The sequence below is a fragment of the Dasypus novemcinctus genome, chromosome 28, assembly GCF_030445035.2.
Source record: "Dasypus novemcinctus isolate mDasNov1 chromosome 28, mDasNov1.1.hap2, whole genome shotgun sequence".
NCBI lineage: Eukaryota > Metazoa > Chordata > Mammalia > Cingulata > Dasypodidae > Dasypus > Dasypus novemcinctus.
Genome location: NC_080700.1, coordinates 2,277,890 through 2,297,221, shown reverse-complemented (window position 1 = coordinate 2,297,221; position 19,332 = coordinate 2,277,890).

Below are 19,332 nucleotides of genomic sequence, written 5' to 3'. Positions count from 1 at the left end.
TCAAAATTGGTCCAGGAACTCACTAGTGGGGAGCAGATTTTCTCCCAGGGGTTGGATACAGAGATTGTGAGCAGTTCTTGTCCATACAGTTTCCAGACCAGCCAGCAGATGGTGGTAGTCAGTGCCCCTTTCCATGGAGGTGTTTCAATCTGGGCTTTCCTGTGTTTCTGTGTTGAATCTCCAGATTGGAAATTCAAAGCAGACTCAGCTGGGTGGCTTCACTTAAGAAAAGCACCCTGGTCTCCCACCCTTCCCTTTTTCCCTTAAAATAGCTGACAGGGAGGAAGATATCTGTTCCCCTTTCAGTCAGATACTATGAGACTGGGGTTTTACCACAGCTTAGTATATTGAGGGTGGGGAAGGGGAGACTTTCCACCTATTCCTGTGGCTTGGTACTCAAGTTTGTCTTTTCCACTTCATCTCTCTATCCTTTGCCCTGCTTGGAGTTGTGTAGCACTGTCCTGGACTGCTGACTCTCAAAAGAGGTCCCTCAGACAACTTTTGATTTTTCCTCTATAGTTTGTTGTAAGAGCATTCAGCTCTACCCATCAGTCCAGCCATCTTCCCACAAACTTCCTATGTCTTCTTTTATTTCTTGATTATACATATATTTATGTCTTATTTACATTTACCAAACTTACAAGCTAATATATAAGTATATTCATTATATATTATATATTACAACAATATATTTAACATATTATCATAACAACCCTATGAGCAGTGGTGTGCTTGTAAAAGTTTTTCAACAGCATTGAATTGTAGTGCTTGCTAATTTCCTTACATAAATATTCCCCACCATGGCCAATATCAAGCTACAAACATAATGACATTGAACACGGGAGATGGGAAGATATTTGCAGTAGCACACCATTATATGCTTTTTCACCATATACATACAATAGACATAAACAATTTCAAAAGCAAAGATAATGGTAAGATAATTAGAAAGTGATGACCTTTGAGTATTTATTTTTATTTACTATAAAATTTATTAAATTGCACAATTTTTTTGCATTTAGTGTATTTTCCCTGACCCCTTAATTTGTAAAAATATATTTTTATTACAGAGTTGTGAACTTGCAAAACAATCATACACATGTTTAGAATTCCCTTACAACACTCATTCACTAGCACACCACACTATGGTGGAATATTTGTTACAGATTATGAGATAATATCATCAGAATATTACCACCAACCATGGTCCATATTATACATTTGACACACATTTTCAATACACCTCCATTATCAACACAGTGCATCTTCGACATTGATGCAAGAATGTTATAGTATTGCTGTTAACCACAGTCTGTAGGTCACACCAATTGTAGTTTTCCCATGCTTCTCCACATTTCCACCACCCTGCAATAATGATGTACATCTGTTCTAGCTCACAGATGGGCACTCTTTATTTGTACACTCAACCACAATTGTTATCCACCTCTGAGCTCATTGTGTTTTTCAGTCCCTAGATTATTCTTTAGCTTTCCTTCAACTGACATTTGGTTCCCCAGACTATCCTTTCCAGCCACAATCCCATTTATAAACCAGTTGCTACTCACTATAATGTGTTACTATCAACCCTATCCCATTCCACACTTTTACAGCTAAAATAATTAAAACTTCTCCATACATTAAGCATTGGTAGTTCTTCTCAACCTTCCTCTTTTCCCCTAGTAACCTATACCCAGGTATTTATTATTCATATTTAGTTCATATTAATGATACCATGCAATATTTGTCCTTATGTTTCTAACCTACTTTGCTTAGTATAATGTTTTTGAGATTCATCCATGTTAACATATATATCCCAATTTCATTTCTTCTTACTTTAGCATACTATTCCATTGTATGTGTGTACAATATTTTGCTTATCCATTCATTGGTTGATGGACACTTGGGTTGTTTCCATTTATTGGCAATTGTGAGTAACACCACTATGAACTTCAGTGTGCAGTTGTCTGCTTGTGTTATAGTTTTTAGTTCTTCTAGATATATTCTTAGTAGAGGAATGGCTGGATCATATGGCTTTTTTTAATATTTAGCTTCCTGAGGAACCTCCAAACTGTTTTCCACAGACGCTGTACCCTTTCACATTCCAACCAACAGTGAAGGAGTGTTCCTATTTCTCCACATCCTCTGCAGCATTTATCCTTGTCTGAGTTTTTAATAATGGCCATTCTATGCCATATTAGATGATGATCAATATATATTGATATGGAATATTTTTGCATGTGTTTTTTAATGATTTGTATTTTTTCTTTGGCAAAATGTCTATTTAAATCTTTTTCCCATTTTTTCATTTGATTGCTCACTTTTTAAAGATTTATTTTATTTATTTATCTCCCCTTCCCCCGACCCCCCTGTTGTCTGCTGTCTGTGTCTATTTGCTGTGTGTTCTTCTGCATCCACTTGTATTATCAGGCAGCGCTGGAAAACCGCATCTCTTTTTTGTTGTGTCATCTTGCTGCATCTCCATGTGTGTAGCACCACTCCTGGGTGAGTTGTGCTTTTTTTCATGCAGGGCAGATCTCATTGCAGGGTGCATTCCTTGTGCGTGGGGCTCCCCTACATGGGGGTGCCCCTGCATGACAGGGCACTCCTTGCTGATTACTCACTCTTTTATTCTTGAGTTGTATGATGTCTTTATACAGAATGGAAATCAAACACTTATTGGATATTTGGTTTCCAAGTAGTTTCTCCCTCTGAGTGCACTGCTTTTTCTCCTTCTTGATGAAGACCTTTGAATCACAGAAGTGTTTAGGTTTGAGGAGGTCACATTTATCCGTGTTTCTACAATTGTTCATGCTTTTGCTGTAAGGTTTAAAAATCCCTCCACCTGCCACCAGGTTTTGAAGATATTTCCTTACATTTTCTTTTAGAAGTTTTATTGTACTTGCTTTTATATTTAGGTCTTTGATCTATATGAGCTAATTTTTGTATATGGTGTGAGATAGGGGTCTTCTTTCTTTCTTTTGGCTATGGATATCCAGTTCTCCCAGCACCAGTTGTTGAATGGACTTCTCTGTCCTAGCTGGATGTGTTTGACAGTCTTGTCAAAAATCACATGGCCATAGGTTTGAGGGTCTGTTTCTGAGCCATCAGTTCAGTTCCATTGGTCTATGTCTATCTTTATGCCAATATCATGCTGTTTTTACCACTATAGCTAGGTAATATGATTTAAAGTCTGGAAGTGAGGTTTCTCCAACTTCACTTTTCCTTTTTAAGATGTTTCTGGATATTTGGGTCCTCTTACCCTTCCAGATAAATTTGATAATCATGTTTTCCTTTTGTTCAAAAAATGCTGGTGGAATTTTTATTTGTATTGCATTGAATCTATATATCAATTTGGGTAAAATTGACATCTTAATGATATTTAGTCTTCCAATTCATGAACATGGAATGATCTTTCAATTATTTAGGTCTTTTTAAATTTCTTTGAGCAATACATTATAGTTTTCTGAAAATAAGTCCTTTGCATTCTTGGTTAAGTTTATTCCTAATTATTTGATTATTTTAGTTACTATTTTAAATGGAATTTTTTTCCTGACTTCCTCCTCAGATTTTGTCTTACTAGTGTATAGAAACACTACTGACTTTTGTGTATTGTTCTTGTATCCTGACACTCTACTGAAATCATTTATTAGCTTGAGCAACTTCGTTGTAGATTTTTCAGATCTTTCTAGATAAAAGATCATATCATCTGCAAATAGTGAAACTTTTAATTTCTTCCTTTCCAATTAGGATGCCCTTTATTTTTTTGTCTTGCCTGATTCCTATAGCTACACCATCTTGCACTATATTGAACAAGAGTTGTGACAATGTCCATCCTTGTCTTGTCTCTGATCTTAACAGGAAAGTTTTCAGTCTTTCACCAATGAGTACAAGCTAACTGTGGGTATTTCGTATATGACTTTTATCATGTTGAGAAAATTTACTTCAGTTCATGTTTTGGGAGTAATATTTATCAAGAAAGGATGCTTTATTTTGTCAAATGCCTTTTCAGCATCAATCAATAAGATCATGTGATTTTTCTTCTCTGTTTTATTAATGTGGTTTATTATGGTGATTGATTTCTTGTGTTGGACCAGCCTTGCATGCCTGGTATAAAACCCACATGTCCATGATGAATAATTATTTAAATGTGTTGTTGGATTCAGTTAACAAGGTTTTTTTTTTTTTTGAGAATTTTGGCATCTCTATTCATTAGGGATATGGTCTGTAGTTTTCCAGCTGTGTACTTAGTCCACTGATTTTATCTTTTCCTTCTTTTTTAAAATATATTAATGGCTATAAATTTTTCTCTCAACACAGTCTGCTTGGTTGCATCCCTAAGGTTCCGATGTATTATATTTTCATTGTCATTCATCTCAAGATATTTACTGATTTCTCTTGAAATTTCTTCTTTGACCCAGTGTTTATTTAGGAGTTTGTTGTTTAATCTCCATGTATAAGTGAATTTTCCCTTTTCTGTGACTTGTTGATTTCCAACTTTATTCCATTATGATCATAGAATGTGCTTTATATAATTTTGATTTTGCTGAATTTATTGAGATCTGCTTTGTGACACAACATATGACCTATCCTGGAGAAAGATCCATGAGCACTTGAAAAAAATGTGTATCCTGTTGATTTGGGTGCAGTATTCTGCATATGTCCATTAGATTTATTCCATTTATCATATTCTTCAAACTTCTTTCTTTATTGATTCTCTGCCCAGATGTTCTATCCAATGCTGAGAGTGGTATATTGACGTCTCCAACGTTATTTTAGAGATGTCTATTTCTCACTTCAATTTTGCCAGTGCTTGCCTCATGTATCTTCGGGCATCATGGTTACGTGTCTATACATTTATGATTATTAATTCTTTATGGTGAATCATCCATTTTATTAATACTTAATGTCCTTCCTTGCCTCAATTTAAGAGCTTTGCTATTAAAATCTATATCATCTGATATAAGTACAGCTACCCCAGCTTTTCTTGGTTACTCCTTGCATGGAATATCTTTTTCCAACATTTCACTTTCAGTCTATTGGTATGCTTGGGTCTAAGGTGACTCTTGCAGACAGCGTGTAGATGGCTCATATTTCCTTATCCATTTCATCAGTCTGTGTCTTTTGATTATGGAGTGTAATCAGTTATCATTCAATGACATTACTGTAAAGACAGTACATATTTCATCCATTTTGATCTTTCTATTTTATCTGTCATTTTATTTTTGATATGTTGAGTTACTGTTATTGATACAGTCTTCATTTCTAGACTCTCTTCCAATCCTCTCTCTCCTGTCTTTCTTCTCAAGTTGTAAAACTCCCTATAGTATTTCCTACAAAGCTGGTCTTTTTTTTAATACTCTCTCTGTTTCTATTTATCTGGGAATATTCTAATCTCACCCTCATTTTTGAAAGATACTCTTTCCAGATATAAAATTCTTGGCTGGCAGTATTTCTCCTTAAGTATCATAAATAAATCATACTAGTCTCTTCTTGCCTCCATGGATTCTTTTTTTTCTCCAGTTTTTTATTATCTTCTTTTAAAGAATCATAAATCACACAAAATGTTACACTAAAAATGAGTTTCCCTTATACCAAACTCCCCCCACTCCACACTCCTCCCATATCAATGATTAATTTCATTAGTGTGGTACATTCATTGCATTTGATGAGTACTTTTTGGAGCATAGCTACAAAGCATGAATTATGTTTTATGTTGTAGTTTACACTCTCTCCCAGTCCATTCAGTAGGTTATGGCAGGATATATAATGTTAAGTGGCCACAGGAGTTGCTAAAGCCAGGGAGAGGGAAAAAGAAGTGTGATATTGAGGTATTTTTGGAACTTGGAGTTGCCCTCAAAGATATTGCAGGGACAGATGCCTCCATGTTTCCTGATGAGAAATTGGTACTTAATCTTATTGGGCATCACTTATATGTTATGCATTGCTTTTCTCTTGTTGCATTCAGAATTTGCTCTTTGCCTTTGCCATTTGCCATTCTGATTAGTGTTTCTCAGAGTTGGTCTATTTGGATTTATTCAGATGGAAATATGTTGTGCTTCTTGGAAATGGATATTTACGTCCTTCAGTAGGGTTGGGAAATTTTCCTCCATTACTTCTTTAAATATTCCTTCTGCCCCTGTCCCCTTCTCTTCTCCTTCTGGGACACCCATGACATGCATGTTTGCATGTCTCTTGCTGTGATTTGGTTTTCTGAGACCCTGTTCAATTTTATCCATTCTTTTCTTCATATGTTTTTTGTATGTTCACTTTTGGAGGCCACATCTTTGACCTCACCAATCTTTGTTCTGCTTCCTCAAATCTGCTGTTATATGTTTCCAGCATATTTTTAAATTCATTTATTTCACCTTTCATTCCCATAAGGTCTGCTATTTTTATGTATGCTTTCAAATTCTTTTGCTCATCCAATGTCTTCTAAATATCCTTAATCTCTTTAATCATCTCATTGAATTTATTAAGGATATTTGTTTGAACATCTATGATTAATTGTCTCAACTCCTTTATGTCATCTGCAGGCTTATCTTATTCCTTTAACTGAGCCATATCTTCCTGTTTTTTGGTATGGATTGTAATTTTTTGTTGGTGTTTTCACCTCTGGGTTGCTAGATGTGTTTTTCCTGGGTGCAGTTTTTCCCTTTAGTTTAGGGCTTTCTTGATTTTCCTCCCTTGCTGGTTGTATAGTAGGAGCCAAGGATGTTGTTCATACCATTAGCTGTGGAGGCTGAAGCCTCCCACCTTACCTCAGGAATTGATGAAGCTTTTCTCACCTTTCTCCTCTGTCAGGGGTAGGAACAAAGCTGCAACCATGTATAATAATCAAAGTTGGGCAGGACAAAACTGTCAGTATTGCCCAGAGAGACTAATGAAATTTCACACCCCTTCTCTTCCTATCTTGGGTCAGGATGGAGCTATATTTATGGGCAGAAATCTATGCTTGGTGGGTCTAAAATGATTACAGTTGCTCAGGTAAACTCACATAGCACCTGACCCCCTCCTGCCAGGGGTGGGAATGGATCCTCTGGAGTGCACAACAACATAATCTGTGTGGGCCAAATATGCCTGCTGTTGCCCTGAGATGCTAAGGGAGTACTTTCAATTCTGCCATTTAGGAGTGCAAATGAAACCACCCATGCCCAACAGTTCTGTCCCTGTAAGTTAGAAGTTCCCACTAATGCCCAGAGAGGCTGAGGAAGCACCCACCCCTTCCTATCCTATTGGGTGGTGAGGGTGGTTCAATGGGAACCCTACAGTTCAGTCACTTCAGGCTGAGAATACCTGTGGTTACTCAGAGAGGCTGAGGAAATATCAGCCACCTCCTATCCTATTGGGCATGAGGTTGGATCCATAGTAACCCAACAATTCTGTCCTGTAGCACAAAAATACCTGTCATTGCCTGGAGAGTCTGTGGAGACAGTAGACTGTTCCTATACTGTGGGGGCTAGGGGGTGGTCCACAGGCATTCAACAGTCCAGTCCATGCAGACTGAAAGTCTGTCATTGCCCAGAAGGGATATGGAAACACTAGCCTCCTCTTTTCCTATTGGCAGATGAGGGTGGATCCACAAGTACCCACCAGTCTGGGCTGTGTGGGCCAAAACACCTGCAGTTACAGAGAGGCTGGACAAATACTGTCTATCTCTTGTCCCATTGGGAATGGGGTGGAGCATTAGGTGCCCATCAGTTGAGTTTGTGCAGGCCAAAATTGCTTGAAGTTGCCCAGAGAGACTGAGGGAACATCAGCTCCCTCCTATCCTATGGGGGAACAGAGCTGGAGATGGACTTCAAGGCACTTAACAAACCAGTTCATGTGGGGTGAAACTCCTGCCATTGCCTGGAGAGACTATGGATACCCATCACCTTTCCTATCCTATTGGGGTGTGGGCATGGAGCCCCAGATGATCAACTATTCAGTCTGTGCTGGGGGAGAGCACTTGTAGTTGCCTGGAGAGCCTGTTGCAGGTCCCCTCAGTTCCCTCCCTCTAAGAGGTGTAGCTGGAGCCTAGAGTAGGCCTGCAATTGATCTGGATGGAAGGAAGCTGGTCCCTACCAGCACTGTGGTTTTCAGTCTGTCCTGTTTCCCTTCATGCCAGGCATGGTGTTAAGATGGTGCCTGCTGACCTCTTTCTGACTTGGACATGCTCAAACCTTTGATGTTCCCAGGATTATTCTTTAGCCTGCTGAATTGACTCCTCAGTAGGTAAAGATGGTGCCCAACATATCTTCCTCCCCCAGTTTTGGGAAGTGGAGCTTTCAATTCCAAGCACAGAACAGCTACTGATGCAGCTTGTGCCTCCAATGGAGGATGGGCACCAGCCTCAGTGATGTGGAGTGCTCTACTTACAAATATTTTCTGCAGATGGGCAGTCTCCTCCTTCCATTTCAAGGATGTGGCAGGATGCTCTTCTGGGCTCCTGGAGTCCCCAAACAACTAGCTACAGATAGCTTTGGGTGTTTATTAACTGCCCTGTAGCAGGAGCTGACTCTAAGAGCTCCTTACTCCACCACCATCTTGCTGGTTGTCTGAAAATATTTTTATTAATAATGGGCAACCAGTTAGAAATACACGAGTAGCATAAATGCAGTTAAGCTCTTATTTAGCAATTTAGATAGACATTTAACTCATATTTTTTGGATTACTACTCTTTAAGACTATACTGAGACTCAAAAATCAGGAATAATCTAGTCATTCCAATGTGAAAGTTACTTTTAATACTTTGATAAAAATTCTGCACTAATTTCACAAATTTGGCTATACAGGCCCCATTAGAATCAGTATGGAAACAAAACAGAACACCAATGTTGCCAAGGTTTCCTACTCTTGCGAATGTTTAATTTTATCAACCCCTACTAGCCCACTGCCACATTACCATGTAGGCAGAAGGAATTTGCAGAATTGTTGCCAGAATGTTTTTCTTATCTTAGTTAACACTTTAACAGATAGTTTTCTTACATGCATGTTTTGCTCATTAGGCTCCACCTGAATTGAGGCAAAAGAACTCTGAGCTCTGTGAGAACCTGTCATTTTTGTTGAAGCACTTTGAGTCGCTATTGCTACTTGCTCATATACCCTAGTATCCTGAATTGGCACTTGAGCTTGCATGGTGGTATAAACACCAGTTCCTGTCAACTGTTCTAACCCAATAGGAATTTGGTTTTCGAGGTTTTACATTGTCAGTTGCATGCTCTTATCTTGAAATTCAGTCATACATACCATGTATTGAATGGGATGCAATAGTTTTTACAAGCTGTTTCCAATCCGATGGGCACATCTGGTATTCTATGGCTATGTTGCCCAAGATACCCATGGTAAAATTACTATATTCACAGATGCTATGACAGAGCTCCTGATATACTTCATAAGACATGGGCTTTAAATGTCATCGTTGGACAACTACTATTGCTGGAAAATCACTAACATCTCCCTTTTTAATTGCTTCTTTAAGACATTCCTCCATGCAGGAAGGAGTGAGAATATTGGGAGGTGCTGTTGGAAATTCAGTTGGAATATTTGAAGGGATATCATCTAATGAAGGTGGGACCAGAAGGTAAGTTATCCAGAATGCTATTATCCCCCAGATCCTCTGGGCAGGTGCTGGAGGTAAATCTATAGGTTCTTTTAATGAAGAAATAGTATGCATTCCATCATTTTGCAATTCCACACGGGAGTATGTAGAGGACAAAGGACTGAACAAACCATTGATTATGCTAAGAAAACAGAAATAGGGATTTTTTTTCTCCGTGTTCATGCTTTCTTTTTAGGTTTTGGTCATCTGCTCCCATAGTTCTAAATCTAAGGTTCCTCTTCTGGGAAATAAGGACAGAACACAGAAAGGTTTTGTAATAATTGTACCCATTGACTTTCCTTAATTTGACAGTTTGTGGCTTTAAGAAGTTGTTGCAAAGTATGCAGATATACCCATTGCTTTTTGGGAAGAGAATTTCATTTTTGGGGAAGAAAGTTTCCCATATTGCTGTTGATACTAAAAACGTGGGCAGTTATTGCCTCCAGGGCATACTGCTCTCCCTTACCTTGGAATGATAATGTAGCCCAGACTGAATCTCCTTCATGTGTTGATCATATCATCTGGTTCCTCAGACTTTCCTCACATGGGGCACAACTTGTGGTAGTTGTAGGATTACTAACTTGTCCAGAAAGTTAGAGACAGTGTGAGAAAACTATACTTAAACACAGTTAAGTAGCAGAGCTTTTAAGATTAATTAACTCCTCCTCTTTATTCAGAGAGGCCCTAGTATATATACATTTGGGAGTTGGGCTTTTGCTCAAGAAGCTTTGGGTTAGACTTTAGAACTTCACATTTCTTATCACAATGTCCAGAGACAATGTCTAGAGCAAGATAGTTTATGCCGTTTCTGCTGTATGTTGATGGCTGAACAAAGAAGATACACAAATTCTTGCTACTCTGTTAGTTTTTACTTCTTCTATTTATGATTAGGGGAAGGGGTAAAATAGATGGAGCTGTTTTCAGCTCAAGGACTTTTGCACAAGTGATAAACAAAAGCATTCATGGCTGTCTTCAGCTCATGGATGTTAGTAGCAATTATAAATTCTTTATTCAGGCAACCACACTTTCCATCCAGGCCAGATGGCAGTTCTAGCATAAACCACAGCCCAACCTCTGGCAGGGAGGAAGCTGGGGGGACCTATGCCAGCCTCTCCAGGAAATTATAGGCCACACTGCAGAGGCCAGTAATCATCCTATTCTGTCAGTGCCAGCTGGCTCAGGAGCTATTCTGTGGCTGGAATTTGAAGCTCTATTTCCTGAAAATGGGAGGAAGAGGTGATTGGCCATGGATTTCAGCTACTGATTAGTAAATTCAGCTGGCTAAAATATAACTCTAAGAACAGCTAAAGTTTGAAGCTGTCCAAGTTAGAAAGAGGTCAATAACTGCCATTTTGAGTCCACCCCAGCATGTAACTGAAAATCACAGTAATTATAGGAACCAATTTCTTTCACCCAGATCATTCTGCAGCCCTAGCCTTGGCTTCAGCACCACCTCTGGCAGGGAGGAAACTTGTGGGCCATGTACCCATCAGATAAACTGCTGATTAAGAATCTGTCCTCCTGCCCTTTTTTTCCCTACTGCTTTCTCTCCCAGGGCACCAGGAAAGCTGTGTGAGAGTTCCCTTTTGAAATTCATATGGGACCCCATTGATGTAACTCACCACCAAAAAAAATGACTCTCAGTCTCCCTGAGAGAGATCACCCACTCTTAGCTGGGAACCCTAAATATGTTCTTGGAAGCTTATTAAGCACTTCCCACTGTCCCGCTCCCTTAGGTGTATTGCACAGGACTAGTTAATTGCCTGACTCTCCCTTCTCCCAGACCAATTTTCCCTATCCCAGGGAGGTTAGGTAAATCAGGCTGCCTCAGTAGCTTTTCCTCTCCTCTCTTCCTTATTTGTCCTCAAACCAGCTTGTATTCTTTCCAAAGCTCAAAAAAGTGGTTCCAGACAACTGAACCCACACTCAGGGGAGCCATCTCCACCCTTCGCCAGAACCCTTCTACTCTTGGAGTTTGTCTCCTCCAGCTGGGTGACCAGCAAGTTTTGGGAAAGCTGTAGATTCCTGCCATGAGGAAGGGGCTTATCCATACCACTGTCTCAAGTGCCAGAAACTCATGGTTTTATCTTGAGCAGTCACTCTTTTTGTCACATTCTCTCCAGACTGATGTCCTGAAGGCTCCTGCTTTGTGGGTTCCCAAAACAGTTCAGTCTACACAGGCAGGATTTTGTCACCATGAAGCCATTTTTTTTGTAGGAGAGATGATGTGAGTCCACTTATTCTGATGCCATCTTTGCCCCCTCCCTCTCCTCTATATTGTAATCCAAGGGAAACTCATATTCTCCAAGCTCCCCAGCCTTTCTAGTGATTTTCCATTCCCAGTTCCTTTCCTTTTCTTATTTCTAATAATGACAGCTTTAATTCAACTTGTTGAGTTAATTTTTTCAAGATAACTTGAATTGAAGAATATATTCTGACTGCCTTTATTCACACTGTAAGCATTTTCTTTAATCAAACAAATGGATGAAAAGATGGCTAACTTCTTAATAAGAAGAGAAAACCCTAGTTGTCCTTTGAACTAGGGCATGAACATACAAATTAATATCTCAACTAATTTTAGAAATATATGTGTTTCCTGGAAACTGTTTCTCACTCTTCATTTGTTTAAGTGAGGTATATTTGGTATTCAATGCAATTCACCCTTTTAAACTATACAATGTATTGTTTTCTTAAGATATTCACAAGGCTATGCAATGATTACCACTGCTTAAGTCTAGAACAATTTCATGACCCCAAAAGTAAGCCTTCCATTGTGCAATCAGTCCAAATATACGTTAATCTCAGCCCTAGACAAACAACATTCTTTCTCTTTCTATGTATTTCCCTATTCTTTACTTTTCATATAAGTGGAATCACATAATATAATCATATAATGGAATCTCTCTCTGCACAAGGGAGATTGAGAGTAGGGAAAGAGAGAGCTTGAGAAAGCAAGAGAGAATGTTCTGAGATATTCAGGAGAGAAGAATCTTTAACCTTTCTTTTTGCAATTTCAATTTAAAACCCTCTTGGTTATGTAAGTAGACTTCCAACACTATGAAAGTACATATGGGTTGTACTTTGGCCACAATTACATAATTTCCTTTTTTAAACTATTAGAGGCACAGGCAGACAGTATTGAAAAAATTACCTCTCTCATCCCTAATGATCAGAAAAAGGGAATTAACTCATTGTTATGAAATTGAAGGAAATTTAAAATTGCGTCTGCAAAGAGGCTGAGCTTGTCTTTAGAATATGGAAGGATATGGAGAAAAATTATAATTTCAGGAGAGTGTTTTTGTTGTGAATTCCTTCTAAAAATCCTTAATCTTATTGCACAACTATGTGACTTGAATAAGTACTACCAGAGATTGACTCCTGATTCTTTGGAGCCACATAAATATCTTTTGCAAAAGAAAGGAAACTAGTCATATTCAAGTCAGGTCCAGTATGTTTACCCATATGGTTTGGCTTTCTGCTAGTCTGCATCTGAGTTACAATAGATGTTTTCTTTCCTAAGATCCTGTCACTTGAAGAAACGAAGCAAAATTTAAAATAATTATCTTCTAATATGAAATTTAATATTTTTAACCAGAACCTAGTGTGAACCCAGATTTTAAAATGTTGTTTGATGTCTTATTTTCTTCACAAAAAGCCACCACAGATATTATACTAAACCAGCTTTTCTTCTGTTTCTCTGGGAGAGGAAGACCCATCTTTTAAAAATCCAACCCCAGTTTTTCCTATGATATACATTGGTACCAACAGAAATCTGTAAGTCAACTAAGCTCATTTTTACACATACTACCACCCATGCCTGGGGGACACAGTCCAGTTCCACAGTAATGGATCTGCTACAGATTTCATTCTCTCCCTCAAACACATAGAGGCTGAAACTACTGCAACCTTAACCTGCCAACAGGATGATGTGTTGCCTCTCACAGTGCTATAGATCTTTACAAGATTTTTCATGTCATAGCCTCTATTTTCCTAAAAGCTGCCACTGATAGTAAGAGAAATTGGTTTTCCTTGTATTTTGATCCTTCAGTGAGGTTTCATTTTTTGTTTAGAATTCACTCATAGTCGTCATGTATTAATAAAATGTTTTTGTCTATTATGTGAAATACATGTTGTTGATAAAGCGAGGGACAGAAAAACTTATGAAACTTCTGCCTTCTCAGTGTACTTCTACTTTATGAGGAGAGTTAGGACTACCAACAAGAAAAATTAATTAGTGAAAGAAGTATAGTTTAGTGCCCCTGTCTTTTTGCATTAGACATTATGATTCAGAAGCTTAGAAACTCAAGATTCCAGAGACTGAAGAACTGCATAAAACATGGTATTGTTTTTCAAATATCCTGTATTACCTGGAGGAAGTTCTCATTTCATGTTTCTCAGCTCTCCAGATTTAATTTTGATTTGTTCTCTTTAGTGACTGTCATGAGTCAGTTCTTCCTAATCTGACCCAAATTCTCTATCCGGTTCTCAGCCTGTCTCCTCCTCGCAACAGTTTGACTCAGTATCTACCAAACAGAAATCACATGAACCCAGTTCATGAAGAGTGGGACAAATTAACAGGATGTTCAGGAGACATCTCTGAGATACCTCAGATTTATTTCCTTACTTCTGATATATTGTAGTTGCTATGAATATATATTCATTAAGAGAACTTTCCTTTTTTTGTGATGTTGGCAACAAATACAAGTCTTAATTTCGTGGAAATGTACAAGTGGTACAAACTTAGCAAAATTTTTAGCAAAATCTTTAAATATATGGTAACAATATTACACAGTTATTCCAATCCTGGATATAAATTTAAGAGAAGAAAACATATTTCCACACTAATACTGTATATGTATGTGATCAAAGGTTGATCAACTGAGGAGGTAAATAAAATTTTGCATATCCATATAATGGGATATTATTCAGTTATATGTGGAAATGATGTATAGTTAAAAATTAAAAAAGATAATGCTAAATCAAAGAAGTCAGTCACAAAGTGTTACATATTGCATGATTCCATTTATAAATATTCCCAAGATAGATGAATCTAAAGAAAAATAACTGGGAGGTAATGGATAATATGTGTTCAGTTTATTTTGGGGTGGTTCAAATGTTTTAAATTTCATCGTGTATAAACAACTCTGTGAATATACTAAAAGTCACTGAATTATGAATTTTGAGTTTTTAAAACAAGAAAGATATTTTAAAAATAGATTATTTGATGGGTTAGACTTTAAATAGTTTAGTTTAATGCTGTCTTTCAACTCACATTCAGTGTCTAATAAAAGTTTGAGCTCTTCCTTCACTATCAGATAGGAGGAGACTGGTGTTTCCTCAGGCTCTCTAGGCAAATGCAGGTGTTTTTGCCATTCATGATCTGGACTTTTGGCTGGCTATAGTGCCACAGCCACCCCTGAGAGGACAAGATGGGGGTGGTGTTTTCCCCACCTCCCTAAGTAACTGCAGGAAATTTGGCCCACATTGACTAAATAGGAACCTCTGACTCCATTACCACCCCACCCCCAATAGGATAAGAGGGGAGCTATCTTTCTCATATGCTCTGAGCAAACACAGGTTATTTAGCCCTGCAAATACTGGAAGACCCCTCAGTCTCTCAGGGTAACTTCTGGCACTTTCAGCCCAAACCCACACAAATTAGATATTTGGGCAATCTGGTGGGTCCAGACCCACCCCTGGCAGGGTCCAGTGCTATAATATCTGTGTACCTGGCCAATTTGGGCCAGTTTTGAACTACATGACTTAGCTTTTTACCACACTTACAGCTCCAAGTCCACCCCAGGTAGGGAAGGAAGGGGTGTGAAGCTTCATTAGTCTCCCTGGGCGACTAAAGATGGCCTTGATCTGCATTTATTTTTTTTTAAGATTTATTTATTTATTTCTCTCCCCTTCCCCTCCCACCCTGGTTGTCAGTTCTCTGTGTCTATTTGCTGTGTCTTCTTTGTCCTCTTCTGTTGTTGTCAGTGGCATGGGAATCTGTGTTTCTTTTTGTTGAGTTATCTTGTTGTGTCAGCTCTCTGTGTGTGCAGTGCCATTCCTGAGCAGGCTGCACTTTCTTTCATGCTGGGCGGCTTGCATGTGGGGCTCCCCTATGCAGGAGACACCCCTGCGTGGCATGGCACTCCTTGCACACATCAGCACTGCACATGGGCCAGTTGCACATGGGTCAAGGAGGCCCGGAGTTTGAGCCATGGACTTCCTATGTTGTAGACAGATGCCCCCTAACCACTGGGCCAAGTCTGCTTCCCTGCAGTTCTTGAATTACTACACATGGTTGTGTCTCCATCCCTCCTCCAAGTAGAGGAGAAAAGTGGAAGAAGATACATTAGTTCCTGGGGAAAAATGTGCAGCTTCAGTTACTATAGTTTACAGTGTCAACCATATACTCCACTCCTACTACACAAACAGCAAGGGAAAAAGGGGAAGAAAGCCCTAACATAAAGGGAAAAACTACTTCCAGAATAAAAACATCTAGTAAATCAGATGCCAGGGCACCAACAATAAATTATAATCCCTAACAAGAAACAAGAAGATAAAGCCCAGTCAAAGGGAAAAGACTAGCATCCAGGTGACATAAATGATTTGAGACAACAGTTCATAGATGATCAATCAAATCTTAATGAATTAAATGGGATCACTGAAGATATTAAGGATATTAAGAAGATGCTTGTTGAGCTCAAAGGAGAATTTGAAAGCACACATAGTAAAAGCAGATCTTATGGAATGAAGGCACAATAATGAAATTAAAAGTTAACAGAAGGCTTATAACAGCAGATTTGAAGAGGCAGAAGAAAGGATCAGTGAGCTTGAAAGCATGGCCACCAAAAGTGAACATACAAAAAAACAGATAAGAATGGAAAAAAATGAACAGGTGTCAGGGAACTACATGATGATAAGAAACATGCAAAAAATGTGTCATGAGTGTCCCAAAAGTAAAAGAGAAGGAAAAAGCACAGAAGAAATATTTGAAGAAATAATGGTAGAAAGTGTCCTAACTCTATTGAAGGACGTATACACCTGGATCCAAGAAGCACATGTTCCTATATGAATAAATCTGAATATACCCATTCTGAGACACATAATAATAACAACATCACATTCCAAAGGTCTAGAGAGAATTCTGAGAGCAGCAAGAGAAAAGTGATTCATCATATAAAAGGGACACCAATAATATTAAGGACTGATTTCTCATCAGAAAAAATGGAGACAAGACAAAAGTGGTATCATATATTTAAGCTACAGAAAGAAAAAATACTGTAAGCCAAGAATCTTATATCAGGCAAGATTGTCTTCAAAAATGATTGTTAGTCTAGAATATTAACAAATAAACAGTAACTGATAGAGTCTGTAACCAAGAGACTGGCTTTACAGGAAATACTAAAGGGAGTGCTACAGCCTGAAAAGAAGTTAGGAGAGGGAGGTTTGGAAGTAAGTCTCAAATGAAGATATATTAGTAAAAGTAAATAAAGTGCAACAAGAGTTGTGAAAATAAAATATGACAGTGCATATCCAGAGATCAATTTGGGTGAAGTAAGAACTGTCTTTTAAGTAATAATATTGACTGTTAATAGATTAAATTCTCCAATCAAAAGATGCAGATGGGCAGAATGGATAAGAAAATATAAGCCCTCTATATACTGTCTACCAGAGACTCATCTTTTACCCAAGGAGGCCAATATATTGAAAGTGAAAAACTGAAAAATGCTATTCCACACATGCAGTAACAACAACAAAAAAAGCTGAAGTAGTTCTACTTATATTGGATGAAATAAACTTTAAAAGCAAAGCAGTTATTATAGAAAAAGATGATCATTATATACTAATAAAAGGATCAATTCACCAAAAAGAAATAGCAATCATAAATGTGATGCACCTAACCATGATACCCCAAATTACATGAGGAAAACAATGGAAAATCTAAAGGGAGAAATAGATGTCTCTCCAATAATATATGCAGACTTCAAAACACCACTCTCAGCATTGGATGGAGTATTTGGACAGTGGATCAATAAACAAGCAGAAAGGTTGAATAATATAATAAATTGACTAAACCTATTAGACATATACATAACACTGCACCCCAAAACAGCAAGATACACATTCTTCACAAGTGTTCATGGATCTTCTTCCAGGATAGACCATATATAGAGTCACAAAGCATATCTCAATAAAATCAATAAGATCAAAATTATATTAAATGCTTTTTCTGATCATAATGGAATAAAGTTGGAAATCAACAACAGGCAGAAAAAAAGGGCATTTAAAAGATATGTAGAAATATACAACATAACTCTTAAATAATTAGTGTGTCAAAGGAGAAATTGTAAGAGAAATCAATAAATATCTCAAATGGAATGAAACCAAGAACACAGCATATCAGAACTTATGGGATGCAGCAAAGACCATATTGATAAGGAAATTTATAGCCCTTAATGCTTATATTAAAAAAAGAATGAGCTAAAATTAATGACCTAGCTACACAGCTGGAGGAACTAGAAAAAGAACAGTTAACTCTTCCCAATACAAGCAGAAGGAATGAAATAACAAAGATCAGAACACAAAAAAATGAAACTGTGAATAAAAAACAGAGGAGACAATTAACAAAACCAAAAGGTGGTTCTTCAAGAAGAGTAGCAAAATTGACAAAACCTTAGCTATACTAACAAAGACAAAAAGAGAGAAAATAAAAATGAAATCAGGGACATTACTACTGTCACGACAGAAATAAAAAGATACAATAAAAATGAAATCAGGGACATTACTACTGTCACCACAGAAATAAAAAGATTATAAAATGATACTAGGAAGAACTATGTGAACAAAATAAAAAATGTAGAGTAGATGGCAAATTCCTAGGGGTCTATGAACAACCTAAACTAACCCAAGAAGAAATAGGAGACCTCAACAGATGAATCAAAAGTGAAGAGATTGAAAGGGTCATCAAACAACTCTCCCAAAATAAAAGTCCAGGACAAAATTGCATCACAAGTGAGTTTACCAAGCATTCAAAAAAATTTTTGGGAGGTACCAGGAATTGAACTCAGGACCTAGTACATGGGCATCAGGCACTCAACCACTGAGCTACAGCCACTTCAGAATGAGAGTTGTTTTTTTCATAATTAATTTGTTTGATTTGTTTTTAGGAGGTACTGAGGATTAAACCCAGGACTTTTGTACATGGGAACCAGGTCCTCAACCACTTGACCTACATCCACTTCCCTCAAAAAAGTTTTAATACCAGTTTTATTTAAACTATTCCAAAAAATTGAACAAGAAGGAAGACTACCAACCTCATTATGAAGTCAATGTCACCCTAATACCAAAATAAGATAAAGACATTAAGAAATAAGAAAATCACAGACCCATTTCTATCATGAATATAGGTGCAAAAATTCTCAACAAAAATACTTGGTAATCAAATCCAAGAGTGCATTAAGAATTATTCATCATAATCAATGATGATATCAGGCATTCAAAAGTGATTCAACATGTAAGGGTGTATAAGATCAACCAGCATAATGCACCACATTAATAATTTAAAGGAAAAAATTTCATGATCCTACCAATTGATACAAAAAAGGCATCTTATAAAATACAGCATCTTTTTTCATAAAAATACTTTCATACCTTGGTACTTGTATGCTTTGAAACTCAACAAATTTGATACTTGACATATTTTAATATGAAAATTTATTCTGATATCATTAGTTTGGTACTCAACATGCAAATTA